Source organism: Balearica regulorum, chromosome 4 (assembly GCF_011004875.1).
Source record: "Balearica regulorum gibbericeps isolate bBalReg1 chromosome 4, bBalReg1.pri, whole genome shotgun sequence".
NCBI lineage: Eukaryota > Metazoa > Chordata > Aves > Gruiformes > Gruidae > Balearica > Balearica regulorum.
Genome location: NC_046187.1, coordinates 25,305,943 through 25,333,868, shown reverse-complemented (window position 1 = coordinate 25,333,868; position 27,926 = coordinate 25,305,943). Strand labels below are relative to the sequence as shown.

The following is a 27,926-nucleotide window of genomic DNA, read 5'->3' as shown; positions in this document are numbered from 1 at the left end:
CGGCCGGAGAGCTGTGGGGCAGGAGGAGCACAGAGCACCACGCCGGGCAGGCAAGGCGCCACGCACCAAGGGCTGCGACCAAAGGGTGGCAGAGCCAGCAGCAGCGCTGAAGAAACCGTTTGGTTATGGGATCAGCATTAAAAAAATAAAAGAGATTTAACGTGCAGGTTTGCCAGATCTCTAGCCTTAAGAGCAACACAAGCATCATCGACATCACTCCTCCTCTCCATCGCTTTCCTGCGCAACCGTGGCACAGTGCAGTGAGGACAAGCCCCCAGCCTTGCCAGAGGGTACCGCGGGCTTTTCCCCTGGCAATTTTACAAACACCACTTGAAATCTCCTGGTCTGGGTAGCAGACAACTGAAAAACCACTCTTAAAAGCCTACTTTCACATATAAGTGGTTGGCAGTGGCCTCTCAGAGGGGTCAGTTAGGGAGGAGACCCGCTGATGGCTGGGAGACCTCTCACTGCGTCACGCCAAGGAGAAATCAGAAGTGCTACAAATGCCTGAAAGGGTCCCAAAATGGGTGCTGCAAAACAACGTCCATGCAGACCAAGACACACGCTTCCCATCGGCCCTTCCCACAGAGGTGCAGGGGAGGGGGCACTCGGTGAGACAGAGGGACCCTGCCCAAAATCACGCTGCAAGACAACGGCACTTGTCTGTCCCAACGAAATGCTGCCGTATTAACGCTGCTTGAAACACAAGTTGCTCTTCCCATGAATGAGACGTAGCGATGACGTCAGTGTGTAACAGGCGCTATTCATTTGTGCCCTGCCACTCTACCCCGTCCCTTAGCAAAAATAATTGTGGCACAAACAAATTTTTAATAAATTAAAAAAAAAAAAAAAGCTGTCCTTCAGACAGAAACGCTGATAAAACTCAGCAAGGACAGCCTGTCAAATAAATTAATTTTTGGTCTTAATTCCTTATAAGAGCCCAATGAAATTAATTTTGAGTTCACTATTGAAATCCCAGCACAAACAGATGTTAGGACAATACTCCAAGTACAAAACCAGGACTTCTCTGGACTTCTGGAAGCAGAAGGGTTATTAAACAGACAACTCAATTTATTGTTAAGGCTGGTAGGAGTAGAGGAAAGGGAGCAAACGGGAACCAGTGCAGCATTTTCTGCTTGCCTTGTTTCCAGAGCACCACCTTAAGGAACTTGCATTAGCAGGCAGTATCTTCTTAATGTCTGACCTATCCCTCCAGTCATATAGCTCAGAATCTGGTGCCATGAATTTTTGCTAAATTATGCTATCCTTGCTCTCCTCTTAATTTTACGGTTTTCAACACAGATTTGCTTTCCTGTGGGAATGAGATAAGAACCTGAGGATTTTAATTTAAGCTTCGGCCTTGTCTTATATTTTGCAAGATGGAGAGAGAAAGCAGCGCTAGTAGGTGTTTTAAACCCAACATGCATTAGGTCCATTTTTGTGACCAAATAATAAAAGCAATATGAATTCTCAATAATATATGAGTTGAGTTGTAAAGGGGATAGCTCAGACTGCTATTCATCTGTATAAATTCAACAAAAACCAGATGCCAACAAATTTCAGACGATTTACAAATCAGGCCTCAGTCTTTAGCTACGAGACTTGCGGGCCAGCCCACCATTCAGCAATTACTTTATCAACAATAAACTGTATATTATGAATAAAGATCAGGCAATAGATGTATTTAGGTCACACACACGCAGCTGCTAATCAGCATTAATTTCTCAAAATTTAGTAATTAACATTTTGTATTATACTGAATGTAATTGTCATGCACGCCCCTGGTATCAGGGTTACTTGCTTTCAGAAATCACCTATTTGTACTTTGAGCAAGTCAATCCCCGTACCCCCTCACTCTCCAGCATCCTGCAGATTTTATTTTCTAATTCTCGGCACCTTATCCCCTAAGCCCATGGCAGCGGCTTTCAACGGGCGAAGGAAATGTGAGAAGTCAGAAGAAAAAGCAAACTGCTTGTCAGCAGGCTTAAAATTAACATATAAATGGGCCGTATCTCCATTAAAGTGTATTTGGGGGTCTGCAGAGCCAGAAACCAGGGCGGGGGGGGGGAATTAACAATAAATAACAACAATAATAAAAAGCTCTCTGGTGTGCCTGCCCCACACCGCTTTGGGAGGACCTAAGGAGCTCTGGCAGCTAAATCCTGCTGGGCACCCAGACGTGCCACTGGACGAGGGCTTGGTGGGCACAGGCTGAGCTTCCCCGTTCCCTGTGGTCCCACCACGATGACCACAGTGATTGACAGGGGGAGAAAACACAGAGCGACACATGTGAAACGAAACCAGGATGAGAAAGGCCTGATGACATGTTTTCCAAAAGCCCTACGGACTAAACTGATTCTGCTATGGCACCTGCACTACAAGTCCACCCAGATGGTTTATCTGGGACCTCCTCCCTGAGAGAGTTCAGGGCACGAGACCAAAATCTCATATGCAGGTCTGGATGCCCTTCTTGCCGCCCTCTCAACCCTCCCACACGCTCCGGCTGGCCCCGCAGAAGCTGGCCTGCACCCTTCGCTCTTGGGGACATCTGGACTAGGGACGATGCTGAAGCCCCTTCCACAGCCCACTGCTTGCAGTGGACATTACTGCCCCAAAGGCTTTTCAGGGCCGAGCAATGTGGCCAAAAATCCTACTTTATGCTGAGATACAAGATGGCCCTAATCAGATTCCTCCTACTGCAGCACAATTTATTTGCCCATAGGCTTCCTCCTCCTCCCACAAATGTGCCACCCCTTCTACATTCATCTCCCCAAATCCGGCAAAGATGGCACATAAAGCTGCAGAAACACTTGAGGATTGACAGAGACCTGAACCCAGGGAGCACCAATCTGGGTCAAGGTGATCTCCATGCAGGGGGAACTCGGTCCCCCGTGCTTCGCTCAGCCCCTGTTAACCAAGCTAGCAACCGCCATGGCTTTCCCCAGCACACGGGTGACATTTACATCTAATACAGGCACGGTTTGCAGAGGACCTTTTCTCAATACAACCTCAAAAATCTTCCCCTGCAAAACCTGATCAGTCCACATGCCTTTGATGAGACAATTACATCATTACCCATTGCCCTACACGAGGGTCTTTAATATTTCAGTACAGAAATTATACCTCATCCGCCCACCAAAATGTAGTATCTTGGGGCAAGCTGGTACCTAAGCAGCTTCTAGAAACACAATAAAGCAGATGAGAATGCAATTCTCATTTCCAAGACCATCTGAAGAAGTTGGACGTTCATTGAAACGGTTCCTGACACAGCTCTGACGCAGCATACGTGGTGTACTGCCGCACCGCATCAGTTTCGTCACCTTCATTAAAATCTGGGCCTAAGCTTCTTCACGCACCCTGGAAAGTAAAGGAAATTTAATGTACAGCCTAGCTCAAGATCTGCAATTTGGAAAAATAAATAAATAGCTAAAAGTGAGGACCTGTGGCTTACAAAGGTGTAAGGCTTTAAGGCACCTTGTCACACAGGTGTCACAGCCCATTATGAAGGCTAAAGGGTAATGGCGAGGGGATCACCCATGCAGCAGACCCTGCAGCAGCATCCTTGGGGATCCTTGCACCTGAAGGAACTCTCCCCAGCCCTCCCTGGGGCACTTCTGCTGCTCAGACATTTGCTCATCAGCTTGGCCTTCAGAGCTGGTATCTTTTATTTCTCCCGAGCACGTACGTGCTCAGGCTGAGGCGAGGCAGCGCGGGCAGGGGACGGTCCCCTGAAGGGACACCAACAGGGCAAAGGGGCAGGGCTGGTGGAAAATACATCTGTTGGAAACAGCAGGAGCTGAATTATTTGACCAGTTAGTGCACGGATGAAACTGCTATTCAATTTTATGATCGATTTGGAAAAAAAAAAACCAAAACAAAACAAAATCCCCAATGAAATGTTAGTGAGCAAAGGGTAAGAGCTTGCAGGGACAAGGACCCTGACCCAGCAGTAGGCATTACCCTGGCAGGAGCTTCGCTGTGCACCAGACACCGGTTTTAAACTATTGCTGCGTGAAAGTAACGCAGGCACAACCACCCAAGTCAGCACAAGAGCCAGCGTTTCTCTTGCAAACAGCAGAGTCTGCAAGCATCAGGCTTGAACCGTACGCGGGCATTCTGGGCAGGGCAAGGAGGGGGGAAAGAAACCATTGGCACAGCCGCTGCCTCCCCGCGGGACGCGGCTCCTGTGCCACGCACAGCACCCAGTGCCGGCGGAGGAGCTCCTCTACCAGCACACGAATGTGGCGGTGTTACTCACCATTTTAAATGAGCAGTGTCCCCTCATCCAGGGAGTACACTTTGAGACAGTTCAAATTAATGTCCGGTGAGTTGATGGTGAAATGCTGCATCTCAGATTCAGTCTGAATCTGGGAAGGTTCTCCTGACTTTTGAAAAGCAAGACTGCCAGGAAAAAAAACCAAACAACAAAACAAACAACCAAGCCCTCCCTGAACAGCTAGTTAATGCTTCAGCAAAGGCCCGCACCTGTAAGGTATCCTATATGCAACAAGTGTGCAAAAACTATAAAAAGCCTGAGACAGCCACGGCAAAAATGCCTGTAGGTCAGCGCCAGGCGAGACGGGCGGCTGGGAGCTCCCGCTGGAGCTGGGGGGACCATTTGTTCCAGCTGCTGCGCAGGGAAAGATATTAAATTAACGACCCTTCAAAGGACGCACATCTACAAAGGAGGTCACAGACGGGCAGGGAGGTTCACAAGGAACTGCGAGCAAGCGAGCCCGTGCATACAAGACCCAAGTGTCCCCACGTCAACACCTAAAAAGGTGCTGGGTTGGTTTTTGTTTTTTCCTCTTTTCTTTAAACATAAAGCTGCTTGTAAAAAAGCCAAAAAAGGCCCTAGCCTATCTACTTTTCCTCTCCTGTCAACAAGTTGTGCATTGGGTACAGGCACTAGCAGATGGTCTTCTAAATTCAGACTAAAATAAGCCAATTACAGGGGGAAAAAAAAAGCAAACCCACAACCAAAACTTAAGGATGGAGAAATGTGCGCATTCCCTTTTGTTTCTGAAAGAGAGGGTCATTTCAAAAAAACATGGCTTCAAGTTTTTGACAGCAAATGTTAAATTCAGGAAGAAAATAAAACAACACATAGCTCCTCAAAAAAACCCCAAAACAACCAAAACCAACCAACCCCAAACCCTTCCACTATTGCTACAGCAGTACCTCAAAATAAAATGACCAACGACTTTGCTGGAGGATTTGAAGATACCTTGACCTGAAGAGGCAAGAAAAATCCATCCCTTTTTTTAGCCTATTTAATTTCTAATTTTTAGAGCCCTGAAATCATCCTTAGGCAGAAGGTTTTAGCAAACCCAGAAGATGGCAGTTTCAGTTGTCCTCTCAAAATGGCAATAGCATTTTAAAGGCATAAACGCAGACTTAGTTTAGCCATTGCTGACCAGCTGTTGCAATAAAAATGCAAGACCAAGAAGAATGTAGTTTTGGAGCAATGTCAAAACCAGGCCCACGTCCAGGTTCATCATGGACAAGCTTTAGCACAGGAGGACCAAAGGTTGAAGAAGAGGAGGTAACGGTAACGTGTTTTGGCCAGAACTAGTTACTAACAGATGAAACAAGCTCATCAACACCAGCAATAACTGCACTTATAATTTGCCACCTCCCTGGGAGCTATCGTACGATCCCTTTCCATAGGTAACTTTGCAGAGATGCAGCAAGCTCAATAGATAGAGTCCTCCCACCCGTCCTCAAACCATTTATTTAGAGCAAATAGTTTTACGTCCAAAGCCAACCTCCTTCTAGGTTCTTGACAGCAGAGATCGTTTTATGCTTAATTTTGAAAACCTTCTCCAATCCTTAGACAGTACAATTGGGAAAATGACCTAGCAGGTGTGGGGGCGGTGGATTTGTAACCTTACTTTTAGCCTCACCTGAAACTAAAATGAGCAGGGATGGGAAAGCACGCCCACAGGAACACCCGGCTCACAGGAAACAGGGGCTTAAGAATATTGTGATTTATGAAAGCCAAAGAAAAAAAACGCAGTCTTTTTATCCTGCTTCACAACTCGGCAATGGGGGGCCATTTATCTCACTGACCTTTCGTGCTTACGAACAACAGGGGTGACACCCCAGGGACTCACCACAGTAAGGAGACAAAATGAAACGCTGCATCCACTCCGATGCGAAGCTTTACAGCTTTGCAACCACTAACAGTTTTTCAGAACAAAACTAGAATCAAAATCGCACATCTCAGGGGGTAAACTGATGGCTTGCCAAGGTCAGAAAAAAATCCTCCTGGTCCCCCTTTCCTCACGTCCTGTACTTCAGTGCTTTGCCATGTAATTAAGTTGTATTGAGTGCTGGGAGCCAGGGAAGGGGAGAACAGGAAAGTTACTTTAAGTCAGTCATTGAAAGCTTCCCCCTCTCCCCAGGACACCTTGCATCAGGCGACTGCAGAGCTGCGGCAGCCCAGGAGATCCCTGGGAGATGGAGAGAAGCAGCAACCAGCGCATATGTAGGCAAAGGAGACACCCAGGATCCCTGCGAGAGTTTCCCATGGTTATTCAGGAGCAGAAAAAGTTTGTGCTCCTCTTCCAGCTGCCCAGACTGCCTTCCTTTTTGGGAAGCCCAGCAGCAACCAGCTGTGAGGGCAATGCATGGGAAAGGCAGCTCCACGGCCGACGACGCTGTGCAAAGACCAGCACCCAAAGCAAAGGGGGTGTCACAGCTGGAAACGCAGGCAGCGTACGAGGAGAGGCAAGAGGAGTCGGAGCAAACCACTCTGCCTGAAGCCCGAAGGGTCGGCATGCAATAAAAACTTCAGCACAACAGTCAGGGGAGCATTGCAAAGAAAAGAGTAAATGCGATTTGATAATGCCTGGGATAAGCATGTATCTAGATGGATTGCAATCAGTAACTGGATTCAGGTTAATCGCAATGTTAGTGAGAAAGCACCACGTTAATGGCTTGCTACATTCTTCTCTTTTTCCAAATTTTCCACCCCCTCTCCTTCAATCTTGGAAATTAATACAGCACAACTGTGACGGGTTTTTGCTGAAAAGTTGTAATAAACATTTGAGTTCCCTCAAGACAACTTTAAAAACATGGGTGTTGAATCTCTGACAGAAACATGCTTTATTTCAAGTGTTCATTAAGCACTGCCATTAAGTAAGTGATTAAAGCACACCCAGTATTAAAATAGCTTGATTAGAAATCCCCTGCTATCTCCGTTTTCTTCTCTCCCGTGAGTTCTTAATTTGTTTGTTCTCGCCTGCTCAGGAAGGCTGTCGGGAAACCTGGAGTGCTGGTGAACCACGCGGGGAGCCAGGCAGGTCTTGCAGGACTCTGATGGGAAGAGGACAAGCCCATTTCTATTTACACACTGCAACTTCATGTATACACAGACTATACTTAGTGTTGCACAGCCCATTAGTTTTAGAAATACGTCCTAATGACTGATACGGCATTAAATCGCCAGCAAAGCCACATGCTTGCAGGGAAGGGTTTCTCCTGTTAAAATATTTTGCAGCGGTTTATTTTGTTCTTCAAACTCGGCACTGGGTCCTCTCCGATGGCCATTAATTGTCAGTAAACGTTCTGCAATTTGCCAGCTCATGCTCATTTTAAGCTCCGGTGCCCATACGATGGGCCTTTTAATTTTGCCCATCCTGAACAGTTCACCTTTTCCCTGATGTAAATACATGCACCAAGAAGCCCGCACCCAACAAGCGACAACCTGCAGCATCAAACCACAACTCGACCCCAGGGGTCACTAAGCAGCCCCAAAACCTGGTAAATGGGACTGCCAGCAATGGAAATACTTAACTCTCCGGATGGCATATGTCCCATGGGCCGCAGCTCCCCCAGCCTTATCCCGTGCAGCATCCCTGCTCCCGCCTCAGGCATCCTTGTCACACACAAGCTGGTCCCGTCAGCTCAAGAGGCGTTCCGCCCCGCCCCCCCCCCCCCGCCAGTTGTTTCCTGACCTGCCCAGAGCTCTTTCTGTTCTCAACTGGCCAAGGGGAACACAGGCACCGCAATGTTTTAACAAGCCAAAGCTCGAGGCCTGGCTTATTAATTGCTTTGTCGATAAGGACCGCTGCCCCAAACCAGCAGAGGAAGCCCATGGGACATCAGAGGAACTGGTGCCCGCAGCCCGGCTGCTTGCCGGGGGACGGCGGGGTGATCAGCAGGGGCTTTATGCGCCGGGAAGCCCCGGGGGTTTTGGGTGGTGGGAGCCTATCCTGGTGTCACCTCTTGTGCCATCTTCAGCTCTTCCCTGGGGACAACACTGCTCTGGTTTCTGTCACCAGAGCCGTCCGCTGAGTTAAGACAAAGAGATGAGCTTGCTTGCTTGCCTCAAGGTTATCAGCATCCCCTGCTCACAACAGCTTCGGTATCTTCTCCGGGGTACTCAGACCTGTGAGCTAATGGGCTTCTCCTGGGCAAAGGGATGTGCTTCGGTCCAATGCTCAAACCAGGGACTCCTCTGCACCCCCAAGCGCTCACTTAAATCAAGCCCGCAAACCGCTCAGGTAAGTGAGATGCCAACTACTACATAAGCACACAAGTTTTGCACGAAAGCAGGCAGTCCGATGGCAGCCTCTGAAGCCTGGTGTTCCTGTTCTGGCAGACAACGTGCGTCACAGGATGGGATGACTTTTCCTCATCAGCCTCCTCATGTCCCACAGGATATGGGCTGAGGCTCCTGGGGGAAACCAAGGAAAAAACCCCGTCCTGCACCCTGGTGACAGGAAGATGCCTTTCAGCATCGCACCGGCGATGCATCAAAAGTGCTTGAAATAAGACCTCCACTAAATGTATTTACATTAAGTCTATGTTACAGCCTATTCAACACCACATGCCATAGCAAAGACCACCAGAGGCCCAGAAGACTGAGAAATGGGTCAACTTCTCTTCGAGCAGCAATTTTTAAGATGCACTGAATAGAAATATTCTTGATTAAGAAAATGCAAGAGCATGACACGCATTGGAAAGACATCTGAGCTTTGTCTCATACAAGGTACAGACAAGGGCTCAGACGCCTGTGCAACCACCTGGCACACCTTTACATGTCCAAAACCTCTGTTTGTGCCCTCAGCATATGAAGGGGTATGAAGGAAGCACCAGTGGGGCCAGTTTATCCACATTCGAGGCTCCCAGGCACCGCTGACCCTGCGTACGCACTGGAAAAAGTTTTCAAGTAACTTCCCTGAGTCCAGCTAAACCGTATTAACAGATTTATCCAATAACATGCAAATTCAGATTTTAATGAAAAGTCTTAAGTCTCAGCTCTAAGTGATTTGGACTTTTCTGCTAATGGCATCTGCTAATGACCAAAGATTTAATGCATCAAGTCTTAGCATACATCAGTGCAAACAATATAACCATTTAGTGGAGGTAAAAAGTCATCTCATTAGACATCCATCATTGGATGTGGGCAAGATGGTCCAAAGGCTTAAAATAAAATATTCATTTTTAAACTAAAAAAAAAAAAAAAAAAAAAAAAAAATCCCTAAAAACGTACAAATGATTAGGCCAAAAGTAGCAGTCTGCTAAAGCTTCACTAGGATTGAAAATGCAAACCGCAACATTTATCTGGAGGTAAAACGCATTTGCAAGTACTTAATTTCTGCAGCACTGTTCCACAGAAGGGAAAACCAATTTTAACAGGAATTAAAGCAATAGGGCCCTCCAGAAACAGGATGTCTCTTAGACAGGTTATTTGAACCATCAGTAGAAGGTCACAACAGGAATTATTTCTCTACCACATTGTGGAAGATGATTTCAGTACAAACAAAAGTGTTGAAAAGCTACTAACTTCATTTTATGTATAAGTCCCACGAGGGTTCATCATGTCATAAGACACAAAAACATGCCTTAAAATTACATTTACGTGTAGCTAAAAATATAAAAATCACAGCATGCAGCTAAGCACAAGCAAAGAATGACTTGAACAAGGCACGGGCTGAAAGAAGCAGGTCTGCAAACACTTTTTTTGGCCGAAACCATCGATGCTGACTGTTTCATTTGAACTTTTGGCGTGAACAGGACCAATAAACCTAACACAAAACACCACTGGATGCTGAGCTACCGATGCATAATCTAAATGCTCGGTGTTTGTAGTCCCATTTGCCAAACGGCATCTCAGAAGATATAAAAAAGGGACCGACGCATCCCAGCCATGGGCTGCCAGTGGGAGACTACTTGGGTCAGGGGAATACTGCAATTATAATGGGCCCATGCAGGCTGCCAGCCTGTTTGCAGCAGAAGCGGAAAAAGGAAGGGAAAGGGGTACCCAGAAAAGATGGAGCACCCCACCTTCGGTTCTGCTGTCTCCCCGGGCTGCTTAGAGAAGGGGTTTTTCCCCTCCCCGAAAAGCAATCTCATGGCAAGGCGTGCCTCCAGCTTCAGAGAGAAGCCAACAAAGGAGCCCCAGAAGGATGCTCTCACGTTAGCTTTGGGGCTAGATCAGCCCCCGAGAGCCGCCCATCCCTGCCGATACACACCCTCCTGACCCAGGGGTCCTCAGGACCCAAAATGCATCCTTCCCCGTGTCGGTGGCATTGGCTGTCCTCGAGCTTTGCTGCAGCCCCGTTCACCACCCATCCTCGCCTCTGCCCCACCACCCTGCGCTCAGCCCCGGGAAGTTGCCTGGACCCCCCTGGCCCCGCTCAGCTTGTTTTACTGCACTACACCCCTGAGCTCCCCAAAACCAGCCATTTCCTTCAGTTTTCAGGCCTTTCCTACACAGGCACACAGCCGTCCTGGGTATTGACCTGAAGGGTCTCCAGTAGCTGAGGAGATGGGGAGAGACGGGGAGAAACGTGGGGCTCACCTGCTCCCCCTTCCCACCCCACTCGATTTCGTCTGTTACTACTAAACCTCTTCCCCCAGTTGGCCACAGAGCTTAAAAACGGTTGCTGGTATGCACAACACACATGATGCCTTTTAAATCCTGCATAGGATATCTCTGCCTGCTGCTAGACTTTTTTCTTTTTTTTTTTTTTTAAATTCAAGAGCTGCCCTTTAAAATTTAAAAATCGCTCTTAAAAAGGAAAAAAACACACCCAGCCCACAACCTAAGTTTTGTGCAGCAGGCACCTACATCCTCATAAAAACCCTGGGCTACACTTTATAACATTGGTAGAAGTCTAAACATCGTAAAAAAGAGCCTAAATTGCCAGATTGCCCAAGCCTCCAGTAAATCACCCTTCCAGATGGGCTTATGGCTACACACAGAGCCCTGCTAGTAGCGACGGGTCGCCCCGCAATTATATTTCAATCCTACTAAACTCAACAAACATTATATGAGAGTTATGCTCCATTTCATTGAAGAGGCACTTCCAAAGTTTACCATCGCCCCGTCGTTACCAACAGTTTGATTTTTCATGCAATTAGCACTCCCCTGTGCAATTAACTCCACCCCCCCACCCACCCCAAAATGTGGCGGGGGAAGAGGTGGACAATTTCTTATGATAACCCCATCTCCCCTCAGTACTTTTCATTGCAGTAAAGGCCAGGCTTGGGAGAAATACAGCCACGTCAGACTCCGCAAACCACCGCTAAACAATTTATCAGGCAAAAAATTAGCTTACGCCAGGAGAGCTCAGGGAAGCATTCAGCCCCTCTCCCCCCTCCACCGCTAACAAGGCAGATGGTTGAGGGAGCCAGAGATGCCCAAATGCAATGCTCACCCTTTTCTTTTTTGGGGCAGATGCAGGAGACCTGCACGCGTGCTGCCGTGGGGCAATACACCCCAAAAACTGCTGCAGCACCTGGTGTGGGCTGGGCAAACTCAGCCAGCGACATTCCCACCCATCAACCCCTCCAGCTGCCGCCACCAGCCAGGAACCTGACTGAGGTCTGCAACCACGTACCTGAGAAAATTTTAAAATTTTAAATTCCCCCTTCCGCCCCCTTCTCTCTCCCTTTCCCCTGCTCCCAGCAGAACCAGCAGGCTCCCTCCCCGTTCCCAGCACAGTATTTCGGAGGTCAGGACCAGACCCTTCCCTCTCCCCTGCAGACGGAGCACACTTTTTAGCTTGATGCTCTGGGATTTGAGGATCGACTGGAGGTTGAGCGGCAGAGACAGGCCCTCCAGCTGCAGGCCCCGTAGGTGCTACACACAGACACATTTTCAGCTTCCTTGAGAGGCTGCTGGTCCAGCAGCTGGTTGCACAGTTTGCCACGTTTATTTGCAGATGAGGTAAATTTTTACCCCCCCTTTATTCAAGAAACAAGCTGGGTGATAGATTCAGGGGTATCTATTTCAGACCTTTAAACAAGGAATCACTGCTCTGTTTTAAAAGAAAAGAAAAAAAACAAACCAAAAAACCCCCCTCATTTTCCCCTTTCATGGCATTAAGTGCCCTTGCTGTGTAATATTGCATGCTGTGAGAGAGAAAGCATGTCTAGGTGTCTCTTACTCCTATCCTACACCTAGGATAAGGATACCTTAACCTCAGTTAAAAATAAAAGTTACACCAACTATCAGGCTGTTGACATGCTTCCACCATCTCACAGGTGCTGGGTCACAGCCAAGATGCTGTCACACTGTGAAACACGGGAGAAGAAGTCCCCTCTGCCTTTCACGTAGTTTCAGCGCCCGTGCCTGAAGACAAAGCTGGCAGGAACACCACGCCGACCAACCGGGCTGAGGACAGTCAGACCCCAGCCGCAGCCAGAGACGGGACCGTGAGCCACGGGGTGAATGCACATCACCCCAACTCGAGGCGTGCAGCCCCTCATGCCACCGAACTAGCACAGATGCAATAGTATGGCATCTGACGTGCAGAAGCAGAGACAGGATTTGCTCATCTCGAACATCTCTTCCTTCCGCTCGCCCTCCCCAAACCTCCCTGTCCACGCACAAGCTGCTCATGGGGGATAACCAGCTCAAAATGAGAAATTAAATACCAGTCTATCAAAACAGTGAGAAAACACTATCCTCTCACCGGAAGATACTGTGGATAATTTCTCATATGCCCAATATTTTGGAACTCACCGTTTGTATCACTTGCACAAAACTAGGAGCTGAGAACATTAGGAAAGCAGCTCCTTCGGTGTAGCACAGAGACGGAACACAGCTTTTCTCAGCATCAAGCTCTCTCACACTCAGTCAGAGGAAGGAAATGCTACCTCCCCCACAAAAATATTTAAAAAAAAAACCAAAAAAAACCAAACCACCTTTCCTCTTCAGAAAACCCAGGCCAGGTGTTACATGCTCTCGACATCAAGCTAAGGCCAGGCTGGCTAATCTGTAGGTTCACTCGTTAACGAGATAAAGGATTTCAGTGTGGTGCTGCAGTCTGGGCTGTGGGAGCTGTGGGCTGGAGGAGTGCTGCCGGCAGCCGAGTGTCACTCCTGGAGGAATGCCTGACCTTTCCTGGGGCTTTGATCATGCTGGCTCACAGCGTGAGATAACCAGCCCTTTGCAGAATCCGGAGGTAATAAAAAAAGCAGCTTTGAGGCCTTGTGTTTTTTGCAGGGAAATACTTACCTGTGTTCCCAGCACACTGCCCAGTCCCCACTGCCACCCTTCCCAGACACCAGCCACCTTAAAGCCAAACCCGCTGTGTTGGGGAATCATGTAAAGCATTCAGGTGAGAGGTTTTAGCTTTTGTTTAATTTCTCTTAACTGAAGAGGGTACTTGTGCGTTGCTTTTATGGAAGATGCATGTATACAGAGTCAAAAAAGAGCAGAGCAACAGAAGTATGGTCTCCAATTAGTATGTGATTAAGCTGTAAGTAGGACAATAAGAGGAGAAATTTTGTATCTTACACAAACAAGATAGCAAAAGAGATAGATAAAAGCACAGAAGGGGAATAAAGCTTTAGTCCTAGTTTTCCTCTGAACACTGAACCCATACAGAAAGGAAGGGCTGGATTTGCTGAGGTGTTTTTGTTTGTAATTATTTTAAAGGGGGGCTGTCTTTCTCAGGACAATTCACGATGGGTAATTTAAACAAGCCAGTGTAGTACCAGGTTAGTAAAGCATGAAACACCTGGAACCCTGGGTTGAATATGCTGAACCTGTAAGTGATAATTACATCAGTCTTGAATACTTCCTTTAGTGAGTCTACGCAAGCACCATGTCTACCCAGGCTGCTTGTGGTTGACAACCTAGAGAAATTCGCATGATCTTCTCAGGCTGGGGTTGTTTTGTTTTGTTCCGGCCACTGCAGTATGGACTCTCAAGCTGGAGCTATGATTCCTCTGCAGGTTGTACACGAGGCACAGGGCTTGCTCTGCAGCGCTCCTCAGCTGCAAGCGGGCTGATGCCAAACCCAGCAGACCTGGATAAGTTACCCCCCGGGGTTGGGGGGGGGAAAGTTGTGCTCAGCTATGCTGTCTTCCTCACGGGGGTTAACTATGTAGATTTCAGATGCAAATTTTACTTTAGGGCAGGCTTTATGGTATTAAGAATCTCTTTTTCAGCCTTCTGAAATTTCATATGTATACATGCTAGAGCTCTCTCATCTCTGTTAATTGGGTTTTGTGGAATTTTGAGGCCTGGGGGCCAAGGGGGGAGGGCTGCTGATTAAAGCACGCCGTGCAGAAGTGGATGCAGAAGTGTTGCACAGTAACAGGAAGGAGCCCGAATTCCTCTGAGCTACCTGCCTTCACGTGTGCGCCCTGCCTGCTGCCGAGGAGGAACCCTGTCTTTCACCCTGGCCTTCCCAAGTGTGCGAGGACAGCTCCTGCCCCCTCCGATGGCATCACAGGGCGGATGCTCACCCACCCTTCTCCGTTTGCACAAATGGATTTTAGAGATTTTGAGGCTGGTCTGTAGCTACATTTGATTATTGCATGGTGCCCATGTCCTCGCTGCAGACCCGAACAGGGCCATCTCCCCGCAGCCCTAACCCCAAACTGGTGCTGAAGGGGGGGGGGCAGGGGCAACCCACGCCCTGACCTACACCCTTCAGGACCATTAAGGAGGAATGAAAGGATGTTTAATCTCCCTTCATCCCCTCTCATAACCCAGCGTGCACATGTGTGTCAGAACGTGTTAGGCTGCGATGCCTGAATTGGTGAGATGACGTGTGTAGGTGTGTGTCTGTGTGCGTCCGTCCGTCCCCACAATTAGGGCACAGAAAACACCCGTTCCTGCATTCGGCTGCACTGTGTCTCTCCACATACGAGGATCCAGTCCAGGAGCTCACTGGCTGGAGCTAAATACAGATATTCACACACCCATTATAAATGCAGTCTAGTTTCATTTTTAACCCACAGGAGGGTGTGGAGGGAGAAGACATCAAAGCATGGACACAGGCTACCCTGGCATTCTGGGTGTGCAATTTTATGTTCCCCTCATTTCCCTCCTCTCCAAACCAGCTGCTACAACTATCATGATGCTTGCCCTCCGGCCAGTATGCTGGAAAACTGGCTTCCAAGGCAGTCATTAATCTCTCCCCATTACCCAGCTGGCACAGGATTTTGCTTAGATCAGAGGAGAGTCAGCTCCCCTTGCCCTCCGAAACACCAGTGGCGGCTCCCGCAGCCACGCGTGCCAGGTACCCACCGGCCCCCGCTGCGGTAGAAGGGCCAGCGTGCGAGGGATGCAGAGGGTAAAACCCAAAGAAACGTGCACCAAAGAGCACTGAAAGAAGATCTTTGATGTGAATTAAATAAAACCTGCTTGTCGGCAATGACGGTGAGAACAAGTGCTATGCATCTTCGGGGGAAGGTGGCTCGGATCAGGGCTAAGTTTAGAGGCTGACTCCTCGCATAGCAATCGCAGCGGAGACTAGCCCCTACGTATGCAAGTTATGCAAGTGAAATGAAGATGCGCATAAACCTTTGGCAAGAAAATGCAGCTCAACCACGTTAAGCTTTTTATTCGGCCATCAGGTTTCGACCCATCTGAGGTAACGGGGCTGGAAATACACGGATAGGTACATGGTATGCGGAGCACAAGCAAGGGTAAAGGGTAAGCTCCAGTAAAGCCGAGCTGAAAGGAGAATAAAGCAGGCTGAGAAAGTAATGACGGATGCGGCTGCAACTTTGTTAGGGAGACAAAGTAACAAGAAGGGTGTTTTGTGCAATTACCACCTGAAAAGCAGACTTCTACCGTCCTACACAGTATACCGCACTGTTCCAACAACGCTATGAGGCAATGTTTGACCATCTACACAGGGACAAAAATAACCTTTTCAGACCATACTTTTCTGTGTGTTGATGGGGTGATTCATACCAAACCTGTCACATCCTCTCAGTAATACTGCTCACTTGCTACTTTTAGAGGGGAACAACAGGGCCCACTGAGAGCCCTGGGCATACATACATAAACCTGCATTTGATCTGTCAGTAGGACCGTAGGTTCCCCCAAGAAGAAGAAACACGCAGACGAGTTTTTGATCTTCCTTAAAGTACTGCTTATCTCAGCTTTTGTTTGTTTTCTGTTTTTCGGGTGTGGGGTAGTGTCTGATGTGAATGCCACCCACCGTAAGCTATCTAGGCAACGAAACAACCATCACAAACTACCGCTGGAACAAAAATAGCAACACCTTTCTCTCCCCTGCCTCCCCGGGGTACGGGCCACATGCAGGACGATACTGCCAGCATGGCCCTTTTCTGCAGCTGCAAGTCTATTTTGCAGATCACAACCTCAGAGGCGCTAAGCATAGGTCTCCCGCGGGTCCTTACTGATGGCTACCAGAAGGATCAGCCCTTCCCCAACAGCCGTGGAGCAGGGGAGGACCCCCAGGCTGCTGGCGGGTGCAAACTCCAGCTCGGCCGAAGGAAAGCTGCCGCATCTTACATGCAACGAGCCTAAACCACAGCGCTCTGAGCCTTCTCCTGCTGCCCAAGTCTTCATCTTCTCACCCCCTCCTTGCCGTCTAGAGGGAGCGCCAGTCCGCAACTAGACACACAACAGGGTACAACAGCAATGGTACCAAATCTTAAGGTGACTGGGGGAAGGGATCTGAAAGGGATTTACTTTAGGTTGCAGGTTAAACCAATCTTTGCCCATGCTTACGGCTTAGTCCCTCTTAACTCCGCAGCACGCTGGCCAACCACGGCCACACCTGAGCAGGGGGAAGAGGTGTCCAAGCAGCTATGCTCCTACCTGCTTTCGGAGGGGAGGGAAAGGACAAAACCCCCAGCGGCCAGGCTGAGGAAGAAGCTTCTTAATTAGCAGGAGGCAGCCATCAGCTGCTATGCCGCCTGTTTTGCAGCAGCCGGCCGGGCGAGTACGTGGTGTGCGGGGCCACCGGCGAGCGCCACGTGAGCTCTCCGTCCCCGGCACATCCTTCCTCGCCAGGAAAGGACACGAACCCCCGGGAAGCCCAGCTGCGGGGTCTGCTGCCGAAATCCTGCAGGGCTCCCGCTGAAAAGCACACTTAGAATGCATGCTAAAAATAGAGCCCGCACTGAAGCTATATTTAGCCAGAGGGTGCATGCTTTCGGAAGGGCCGTTGTCCCCTCCAGCATCAGGGGTGAGGCAGACGGGCATGCCCCCAGGATGGTCTCACATACCGGCACCCAGCACGAGCGTGCCTCAGGAGAGCCGCGTTTTCTTATGGAAAGGCAAAAGCAGGCTGCAGGAGGCCGTTTGCAAGCCCGCTGGGAAGCGGTCCTTGCTCCAGAGCAGCCAAGCAGGAGGCAGGAGCCCGGCCTGCCCTGGGAGCTGTGCCACTCGACTGTCCCATGAGCGGATGCTTCCTTCCCTGTGCCTGGGTTCTTCTACCTGTGTAAGTGAGATAACGAGTGTCGTGTTCTTCGTAAAGCACTTAGGGACACGCTGCTTCATCCAGGTGCTCGGGAGAGCCAGGCACAGCTGTAGGAAGTAGTGTTTAATAAGGGCCACCGAAAATTGGTCCGCTAGTGCAAACACAAAACCACCCGCTTAGCTTGTCAAGCCAAGCATCTGTCAAAATCCTTGACTAACCGTCTCCCAAGTAAAAAGCAAAACACCCATCCGCTGGCCAGACCATTCAGACTACAGGGGCAGATCCAGAGCTGACCTGACACAGCTGCTGGGCTCCACACCAGCGAGCCCAAAGGGGTGCGTTTGCGCTTTCCACATTTCATGCTGGGTTTCCTCTCCCCCAGGGCAAAAGCTGAGGGGATGCTCAGTGCGAGGAGGAGAGGATGCTGTGCTGTCCCTGTGGATGCCACACAGGATGAAGTGGCACCTTCCCCGTTGACTCGCAGAGCCCCGTGAGGCGGCGAGGCAAGGCAGGGGGCATCCCACCTCCGGCGCCTGGGAGGAGCCACTGAAAGCCGAGCTTCTAATTAAGACCATGGCTTCAGTTAATTGAGTCCAATTCACCTGTGACATGAAGAGCCCCAATCCCATCAACAATAATGGAACTGCATCAGCTTACACCAGTAATGACTTCAAATCAGCGGCATAATAAAACTAATTCAATGCTTCTCCAGGTCCGGCTGATGAGGCTGCCATGAGAGAGCAGGATGCAGCCTTGCTCCTGCCGCGGGGACACCTCCTCTGGAAGAGAGGGTGACACGAACGGCTGGGGGGTCGGGTTGGTTAGAAAGGCAGGAAATGTAAAAAGTAAAGTAAGTTTCCAACAACGAGACTAAGGCTTATTTTTAAAATTGAATTACTCTTGCAGGTGACCCTGTGGAAGTGCTAACAACGAAGCAGTGCTCCCCATGACTACCTGCTGGCACGAGGAAAAGCAAAACCCTGCAAGGCAGCTGCAGGTTTCCAGCCCCCCGAGCGCTGCTGAGCCACCCCACCGAGCCGGACCCACCGATTTGGGGCACCAGAGTGGCATGGTGCCTGTACTGGGTAGCGCCTGCCCAGGCATGGGAAGGGGCTCACAGGAGATAGCTGCACGCTGGCGGCCCCGGGGAGGAAAGCAAAGCGACATGAAAGTTGCCCGACGTAGGCAGACATGCAAATCAGCAGCTGTGCGGCCACACCGGCAACCTCCTCCTTGCCACGATGCCCACTGCTCTCTCAGGGTGGGGGCTGGGGGGGAGCCAGGAGGTGCGGGAAGGAGCGAAACGCTCCCGACGGAGCAGGGGATGGGGCCGGGGCTGCCCCGGGACGGCCCGAGCACCCTGAGGGGTGGGAATGGCATGGCTTGGCCCCCGGCCGCCCCACACAGACCACTGCCTTGCACACACAAATTTGTCTCTGCCTCCAGCCAAAAAAAACTAAGCCGCCACTCTTCTAAAGAGATGCGCATTATTTTAGAGCAGTCAAGTTATGACTGGTCTGATTTCCATAATACACACTCTGCAAACATCTGCCTGTTATTTAAGGCTCGGCTCCACTGGGACAGAAGTTGAACAGGGCAGACCTTTGAGCCTGCGTGTCCGCAGAGGACTCCTTGCTGCTGGAGCGGTGGTCAGGGTGGTCACTCCTCACTCCCCTGGCCACAACCGACTTCATGTTTCTGCAGTTTTCCCCACGCGCCGCCGATGCTCCCACTCCCGTCACGGGAGAGCTCTGCCCCCCTCTTCACCAGAAGTACCTGCTCACACCAATGAGCAGCCCCCAGAGCCCACACCACACGTAGGGGGACCCAGCCGGGGTTTATCTTTCCCAGAGAGATACGGGCTATGTATCTCGGGCATCTAACAAATAAATCATTTGGCACCTTCAGGTTGCCTGCTGGTTTTTTGCAAGCTGACTGTCGAAACCTAAGCGTCCCAATTAGACGACGTTAAATGCCGCCCTGAAAGACAAACGTTGCTGGCAAGAAAGTTATCCTGGCGTTATTGGACTGCTCCCTCCCTACTAAGAGACCGCAAATTGGTGTTTACTTTAGAGGCTAAGTAGGCCAGCTTTGAGAAATTGCGCCCGCCCCACCATCCCGCAAGCTCCGTCTTCCCAGGGTCTCCCCGGAGGCCACAGGACTGAGCACCGGCTCCTCGCCACGCACCTCGGCACCGTGCCCTTGCTCTGCGCCTAGCCCCTGCTCCATCCCAGCCTGAACGCTTGGCTGCTGGTTTTATTCCCTGCACGCTGTACTGGGAGAGCTGAAATAACCGAGTCTCTGTACTGCGGTGAGTTGACACAGGCTAAATCAATTAGCTGCTGGGATGCTCAGCGAGGCCAGATCAAAAAAGACAAAGAAAGAAAAACCCCGTGCCGAGAGGAACCGGGCCCAGTCAACATATTTATCTCCCATACTTTAATCAACGTATTTGAAATGGGAAAGGGAGACAGCTGATGCTTCCCAAAACAACTAGGTGTGGGCTTGCTCTCCTAGGGCAGGAGGGGCAGAGGACAGGCAGAGCGCTGCAGCTCCCATTCACCTCTGCTCCATCCTTTGTTTCCATTCAACACACACTTCAAACAAACACAAAAAAATCAAAATACTCTGTAAGTTCAGTTAAGGCACTTTCCATTTTCAGAGTGGGTTGCTTAAGCCCTGTAAGTCTCCTAGTTCATCCCGATTCAAAACAGCGCATTTTGGAGGTTGTGCTTAGCATCCTTCAGGAAGGACACAGAAAAAATCACAGCGCACCACTTGCCTCGCATGCCCCCCTTTCTCTGGGCAGGATTTAGTATTTTGCAGTAATCTTTGCTCTGCATCAGCTTTCCCAAGGACTACTGGTCTTCTTCCCACTGACCCTTCCAAAATCAGACCGGTCAATAAGCAGCATGTCCCATAACCAGCATTTTGAGTATCAAGCCCTGGACCCACTTTTTGCCTCTGCAAAACATAAAGTGTTTCTTTTGAGACACTGACAATTACTGCTGACAAGACTTCACCTAAAGCTGGGACTGGAGGAAACCAAAATTGGTAAAGGATAAAAGCGGCTCTGCACCACCCAGCTGTAGCTGGGCAGCCTCCAGCTTCAGCTCAGCCCCTCGTGCAGCCGCTCTGATGAGAGGTATCATGCCATGCTGCTCCTCACTTCAAAGAAGACAACCGTAAGGAGAACTATTAAAGCAATTAAAAAAAATTATCTTTAAGATGCAATCTACCCAGAGATGAATGGGAATAATTACCAAGCTGCAGATTTTTATGGGTTTTTTTCAGGCAATAACTGCCTGAACACTTCTTATGAGTAGAGTTACCTACAGTAACTTCTACCTTATCAAAATGAGAGACTGGAGATACCATTTTTTCACGTTGTGGGCCACATCTTCCATACCATATCTCATAGTAACATCTATACTCACTAACCCTTTTCCTGTTCAGTTTGTAATCCCATCAACAACTCTGCAGCAGCTCGTGCAATTGTTTACATAGAAAAGCGTGATTTATGTTTTTCTCAAAACAGCGAAGGCAGCAGTTGGGCAGCCTCAAGTGAGAAGAGCCAGCCCCAGGTTACGAGGCAGCTGTCTGAAATCGCCGCCTCAAATTCTGGGTGAAGAGCAAGACCTAACATCAATACCCTTGCCTCAGCTTACTTTCATCTGCATATCCTGAATCCTTTATTCTTCCTCTTCTGCTCTGTTGTCCCATCTACGAAACGGGTATTACACCATATTGCAGACAGGAAACAAGCCCTGAGACATCAGCTACTGGGCTAAAGTCCATCAACTAGACTTTCCCAAATCCTTTGAATGTTGGTGCATTCCAGGTATTTTTGCACACAATGTACGATCCATGTCTATTAATCACTTTCAGTTGGATAAATTGTTTTCTGTTGTTGAAGTAGCTATTACGTGAAGCGATAACCGCTCCCGTCTGCCTCTCACGTGCCCATGGGCAGGTACCAGCACCAGCCCTCCTGAGCCAGGGGTGCCCACAGCCACCTTCAGTTCCTCCTGACGGGACTCAAACATGCGCGCTGGCCCCTATTATAAACACCTTCAAAGATGCAACAGAAACAGAAGAACCTCGAAGCCAATAGACCTCTTTCCAAAGAAGGCTTTTTTTGGAACACCCCGAGATGTTGATCCTGCAGAGGCACACAGAGGGGTTTAGCTCGTGTATTGCAGCTTTGAGGCACGATGCCCTTCTTTGCAGGTTAAAGCTTAAGCCACGTGCTTGATTCAATCAAGACAGTTAATTGGCATTAAAAACTTCACCAATCAGCTATCAAAAAGGGTTACAAAATTCCATATTTTTTTTTGGTAAAAAATCCATTTTAAAAATTCCTTTGCAATTTACATTTATCGGGAGGCAGAGGGAGGCAGGAAAATATCACCAGAAGGTAACGGGTTTACCTTTTTTGAGATTATGCATCTTTCACCAAATACTTAAAAAGCCATCTTGGTTCATATTTGTAATAACAAGGGATTATCAGAGTACTTAATTTACTCTTGAAGTCTGGAGTGAAGCTCGTACCTCAAGTGAGGTGCAGCCTAATCCCTGCGTGTGATTGCATTTAGGAGTGAGAGGGAGGTGTGCGGAGGGTGGGGAGAAGCAACTCTTATTGAAGACAACGCTTCAGGCAGCCCTGGAGCAGAGTGGATCCAGTTTGAAAAGAATTGGCAACCTTAAAACTTTTTGATAAGATAAAAATTCATTGATGTTGGCTCACACTAGGCCCACTTCAACTCTGCACTTGTCCTCTGTGTTTCCTTGGCATATCTGTTCCCTTCCTCTATCTGCTTTAGCATAACTTTATTTTTCTCTTTTATCTTTAGCTAACTGCACCCAGGGACTGGAGGGATTGATTTTTTGTTTTGACTTATTGTTTGAAGATCTGTAACTCAAAGCAGCTTCTTGCGCCTCTGATGTCTAAGCCTGAGCCGTATAAAAGGTAAAGCTCGTCCTGTGTACCAAACTGAGCGGGGATACCATTTTATAATCAGTCATCTGTGTTTTATTTTGCCCTTTTTGGGAGGAAAACTATTTTAAGACTTTATAGGCAATAATACTTTAAATAAATATTCTCATGGCAGATACTACCCACCCCACTTCTCTTTTTAAAGACAGTCAGCTATTGCTCGCCACTCAGGGGAAGGGGAGAAAAAAAAAGTTCCTAATTAAAGGAGGCCATTACACATCAGAAGATATTTTGAGCATCACGTCATACTACCGACCGCCTACTGCAGCCAAAATGTTACCATGCAAATCTAAACACTCTCTCGCTCAGAGATGCGCTACCACGAGGCTAGCCTAAATCCCCGCTGGGAGGGGAAGGCAGGAGACGCGAGATGTGCTCATCAGTGCCGCTCGTAAACAGCGATCCCTCATTGCCATGTTAATACCACCCCGTCCCAAGATACGGAGGGACGGAGCAGGATTTTTCTTTGCTTCCTCTGCCTTCTGAGGGCCGAACTCAAGAGATGTCTCCTTTTCCCAGGCAATTCTTCCCTCTCCCTTCCCCAAAAAAATGCCACTAGGCTGTTTTAAAGAAGCAGTTTTTGAGGACGCAGCACCCAGGTTTCTCACCACACGTACGCATTTCTGTATCATAGAGAGCCGATAGTCACGGCACACACCGACTTTGTTTACGATCGCCCGTCTCCGCTATTCCCTGAAGTTGCCCAGCTTGCTGAAATATGGTTACATATGCAAACATTATCTCCCAATTGTAACCTCATTTTCTGCTCTGCTGGACAGCGTGACCAGCATTTGTCATCTCGCCGCCCCCGCCCGCCACATCATTCATGTGTCTATAATTGTCATCAAGATGTGGCATGTCAGCAGGACTCCCGCGTCCGCTGCTCCCCATCTCCACGCAGTCACTCAGGTAACAAACCCATAATCTCGCCCTGTTTTCATGATGGTTGAATTACACATAATTGTTTCTGCACAGTGATTGATTTCTGCCTGAATAGAGACCTCTGCCTTTTTTCAATGCGAGCGAGTGGCAGCCAAGTCTCTCCATCTAGGAGGAGGCAGCAGCCTTTGAAGAGATCAAAGCCAAGGCCGCGAGCAGTTGTGCGCCCTGGGAATATGGAAAGCCTTTATGCTCTCAACCCCATTTCCAACATCATGTTGGATTGCAGCTGCATTACATTCTGCCAGCATTCTTAATGCTTTTAGTATTGACTCTGACATCACCGATAGCTGTTTTAAAGTAACAAAAGCCGAAGGATGACTTATTTTCACAACTCCGTAATTGGAACATGCAAAGTTAGGGGAAGGGAGCATTTGTTTTTAATCTGAGATACAAAAGAAAGCACAGAAAATTATATAAGTTCCCCAAAATTAAAAACACGTTTTTCATATGGAAAGAACAGAGGGGGCATTTTTATAGCCTAGACCACACAAAATGAACTGATTATGCACATGCTTTTTCAAGCCTAAAGGCTCAAGTAAAAATACAATTGGGCAAGCGAGTCAAATTGGGAAAAAATATTGTGACTCACGGTACGTTTACTGACTTTTAGCACCTGATGCAAGGCAAAATAATGCAGATGCCCAGGCTGTCGCCTCCCCTCTGCAGCTCCTGACAGTGGCTCACTTACTTACCCTAAACCAGACACACGGCACATGGCAAACGAACACTAAATCCCCAATAGTTATCTAAAAAGATAAAAAATTATCTAAAAGTGTAAAATACTGCAAAGCTCCCTCTAAGATTCCCTCTCCTCCAGCCACACAGAACTCTCAGGCTGCCTTAAAACTGCTCTTGCCACAAAATTGTTTTCAGGGGCATCAAAAGCTCCCATGCTCCTCCTCTCACCTCATCTGGCTTCACTGGTGAAAACAAAAGTAAATCTCTATCCAAAAAGACTGTCCTGAACTTTGATTAAATGTACATCTACACTGTCTTGAAAAAAAATATTTCCAGGGAACTTTCAAAACTTATGAATGGAAAGGAGGGGGGATAAGGAGCACGTAAAAAGCGAGAGCCCGGGAGAGCACAGCAGCTGAACCACTCTGTGTCCATACGCTGACCAATCTGAGCACCACTGCTACTCTGACAAATATTTTTATTCATTCTAAAACCACTGAATAGGAGCTTTTAAGAGCAGCAATTTTGAAATATGGTAGCTGCCACTACAGCATGCAGAGCGATGAGGAAGGAAGAATGTGCAAATAAAGCATAAGCTGTAAAGACTTGAACATTATAAGCTGCAAAGAATTAAACACCATGAGCACCCATGTATTAGCAATAAAAATAATTTCCTCTTAGCCATATAGTTTTTCTTCTGCTGTTCTAACACTCCTTTTTTCCCTGTAGTCATTAAAAGCCCGACTCAAAGACAATGGCAAAGGGATCTGCCCTCCCTCCCTGTGGACACAGAGCTAATGTCCCTGTCATTTCAAGGCTGGGAAACCGTCTCGGTTTTACTTTGACTGTTTCTTAACACACACTGATCATACTGAGGCTGAAACTAGAGCCAAACGTAGCAAGCTCTTTACCAAGATGTAAAAGCGTATTTTATTTTTTTTTAGTAGTATTAAGACAGAAGTCTTTCCTGTGTTAATCCAAGGTTTTGGGGTTCCCCCCCCATTCTCCTGCCATCCCCAGCAAATTTACTGCTTCCTCTGCACAGTCCGCTTTCTTAAACCAGGACTAAATCGTTGTGGCGCTGGTGTCCACTCTGATAACCAGAAGGATGTTCATAAAGCAACACCGAGGAAAGAGCAGCAAGATACAGGGAGCTGGAGCAGTCACTGTAGCCAGAGATATCTGCTGCCATGTTGTCAGGGCAGCTAATTCAACTTCTGCCTATCCCACAAGGAGCCCCAAGCATCTGGAAACGAATGCTCACCTCCAGAAACCAAGCAAGCAATGTGCGTAGCATTGCAAAGGTCTCCAAAACACTCACTGCTATGAAGAAACAGCAGCAGAGAAGTCACTGTTATACAGAGCTGCAACCCTGCCTTTCTGCATCAAACCGTTATTGTGATGAAAAAGTATGTTTTACCGTAATTGCTGCTTATTTTCCCTTCCAGGGACTTTTTCATTCATTTGCAGAGGATTCACTTGCTACTTGATACTTTTGCTTGAAAGTTTGCTACTTTTTTGCACCACTCACTGAAATTTAAGAGACACCATTTAGCCCCAAAGAGGCGCGCAAAGGCTGTTGGCCAGCTTTTCATCGGGCGCAGCCCACCGCATAACCCGCACAGGCAGCTGTCCGTGCCCGAGCAGAGGCACGGCTTCTCCTCACGCAGGCTTTTTCAGTGACCACGTCAGAGAGGGCCGGGACACCTGACAACAAACCTCACCAGTTCCTTAAATCCCGATCCCCGCAAAGTGACAACCTTCATGACTGCAACAAACTTGAGCGTTAGGTTTGGCTGCGGTGCTGGGGGATGCGCAGCCGCCAGCTGTGGCCACTGTACATATGCGGCAGCTACAGAGCTGTGAAGGAAAAAGAAAACACCACCGATGACGGGGGTAACCCCGGGGAGGTGATGCCACCGGGGCATGCCGCTCAAGAAGCACAGGTAGGAAGCCGAGAGCTGCACGCCAGCAAACACAGCCTGGGCGCACATTAAAGTAGCAAGTATTTCAGGATGCCCAGAACTTTAAATGCTCCAGCTTCAAGCCAGCCAACACCTCCGTTGCAAATGACTCTTCCCACTGGAGGCTGCTGAGGTGTAGGGCATGGATGTTGCTGAGGCCACGGCAGGTGCCCAGCACGGCTGGAAGAGGAAGACGGATGCCATCGCTGTTGAGACACCATCCCAAATAGCTGCTTTAAGAAGCAGCAGACAAGGTCCTTCCAGCCCCATGTTAAATGACGAAAGCCTAGGGGAGATGGCTGAGAAACCCTGGTCAGCTGTCCCCAGCCCATCATGTGCAAGAGCCACAAAATGATGGCAGCTTCCTGGGAGAGGGAGTACACCGTCCTGGTTATCTATCTGTGTTTGGGCTGAATTTCTGAGAGAGGGAGAGAGACAAAAGTGTGTGTGGGGGTGCAAATAATGATGCTGAGGGCAAGCAGCCTGCCCCCCCCTGCAGAGGGACAGCAGAGTGGGAAGATACAGGTGCTGCTGCGATGGCAGGGAGGGAAAATGGGAAAAAACAAAGTCTGCTTTTGGACAAAAAGGTTTTAGGCTATTTTTTTTTAAACTCCTCCTTGCTTTTACTTAGAAACTTCAGTAGGATTGTTTGGTCCTTAATTGAAAGGCTGGGTATGAAATACAGCCACAGCCAGCGCTGCCACCAACTTTCTTCTTATCTGCACCAGTTTTAATCCTCTTATACCCCTTCCACACATATCCCAGTTTTTACTTTCTCAGACTTCTGGTTTGCTTTCATGAAAAAAAACAAAACAACCCAAGAAACATATCTTTATAAGCAAGCTTATTTTCAGGTGGGTTCCTGAAGCGAACTCAGGAAACGTGGATTTTGTTCCTGCCTCTGCTGTCACCTTCCTCTAAGTCTCTGAACAAATTTTGCTTTTGCGGTTCCTCGTTTGCAGAAGCCTCCTCCCAGACTGAGACTGATTTTGGGAGCAGGGTGGGGGAGGCAGGGGATGTGATCGCGCCCCCCCCCCGTGCTGGCGTGGGCGCCAGGGATACCTCCTGGGAATTTGCTGGCAGCCACCGACGCGCTGCGATTTCCACAGGTCACGTCCTCATGCTAGACTCTGCGTTGGGTAATTACACATAGAATTTACCTATTTCATGCTTAGTTGCACAGGCACAAACTTTTGCTCCGCTCCCAAAACAGCTATAACTAGCAGCAGCACTTGTGTTACTACAGGCAGCTCTCCCAGTCCTGGCTTAACCCCCTAGGCTCAAATCTCAGCCACTGTCTTAACCAGCCATCCCCTCCTGGGAGAACCCACGGAGCCCAGCAGAGGAGAGGAGATGCAGGTAATGCACGAAAGGCCAACGTCAGCCCATGGCTGACTTGTGAGCTACGGGCTCCTGGGCTGGGAAATGACACCTCCAGAAGAGAAATTCAAGACCCACCCGCAGGCTCTTCTGCTGAAAAAAAGCTTTGGCCAGATTCATTTAATGGAGGAGGGCATTTTTTGTGCGGTGAGCACAACTGTTTAACTAATTGTCTATATCTACTTGCAGTTCTGGAGCCAGAGCTGGAAGACAAGCTCACAAACCCCCCTCTGAAATCTCCTTCTCCTAAAAAGTCTGCCTGTGCCCCCAAACACAGGGGTTTCTGAATCAGCTTTGATTAAACCACATTTA

At 48.7% G+C, this 27,926-nt stretch overlaps 1 protein-coding gene across 8 annotated transcripts in view; it reads right to left on the bottom strand.

The window, feature by feature from the left end:
• The window catches only part of LEF1 (lymphoid enhancer binding factor 1), a 69,233-nt gene that overhangs the window by 29,130 nt on the left and 12,177 nt on the right, over positions 1 to 27,926 (bottom strand). The gene's annotated exons all lie outside the window — the stretch shown is intronic.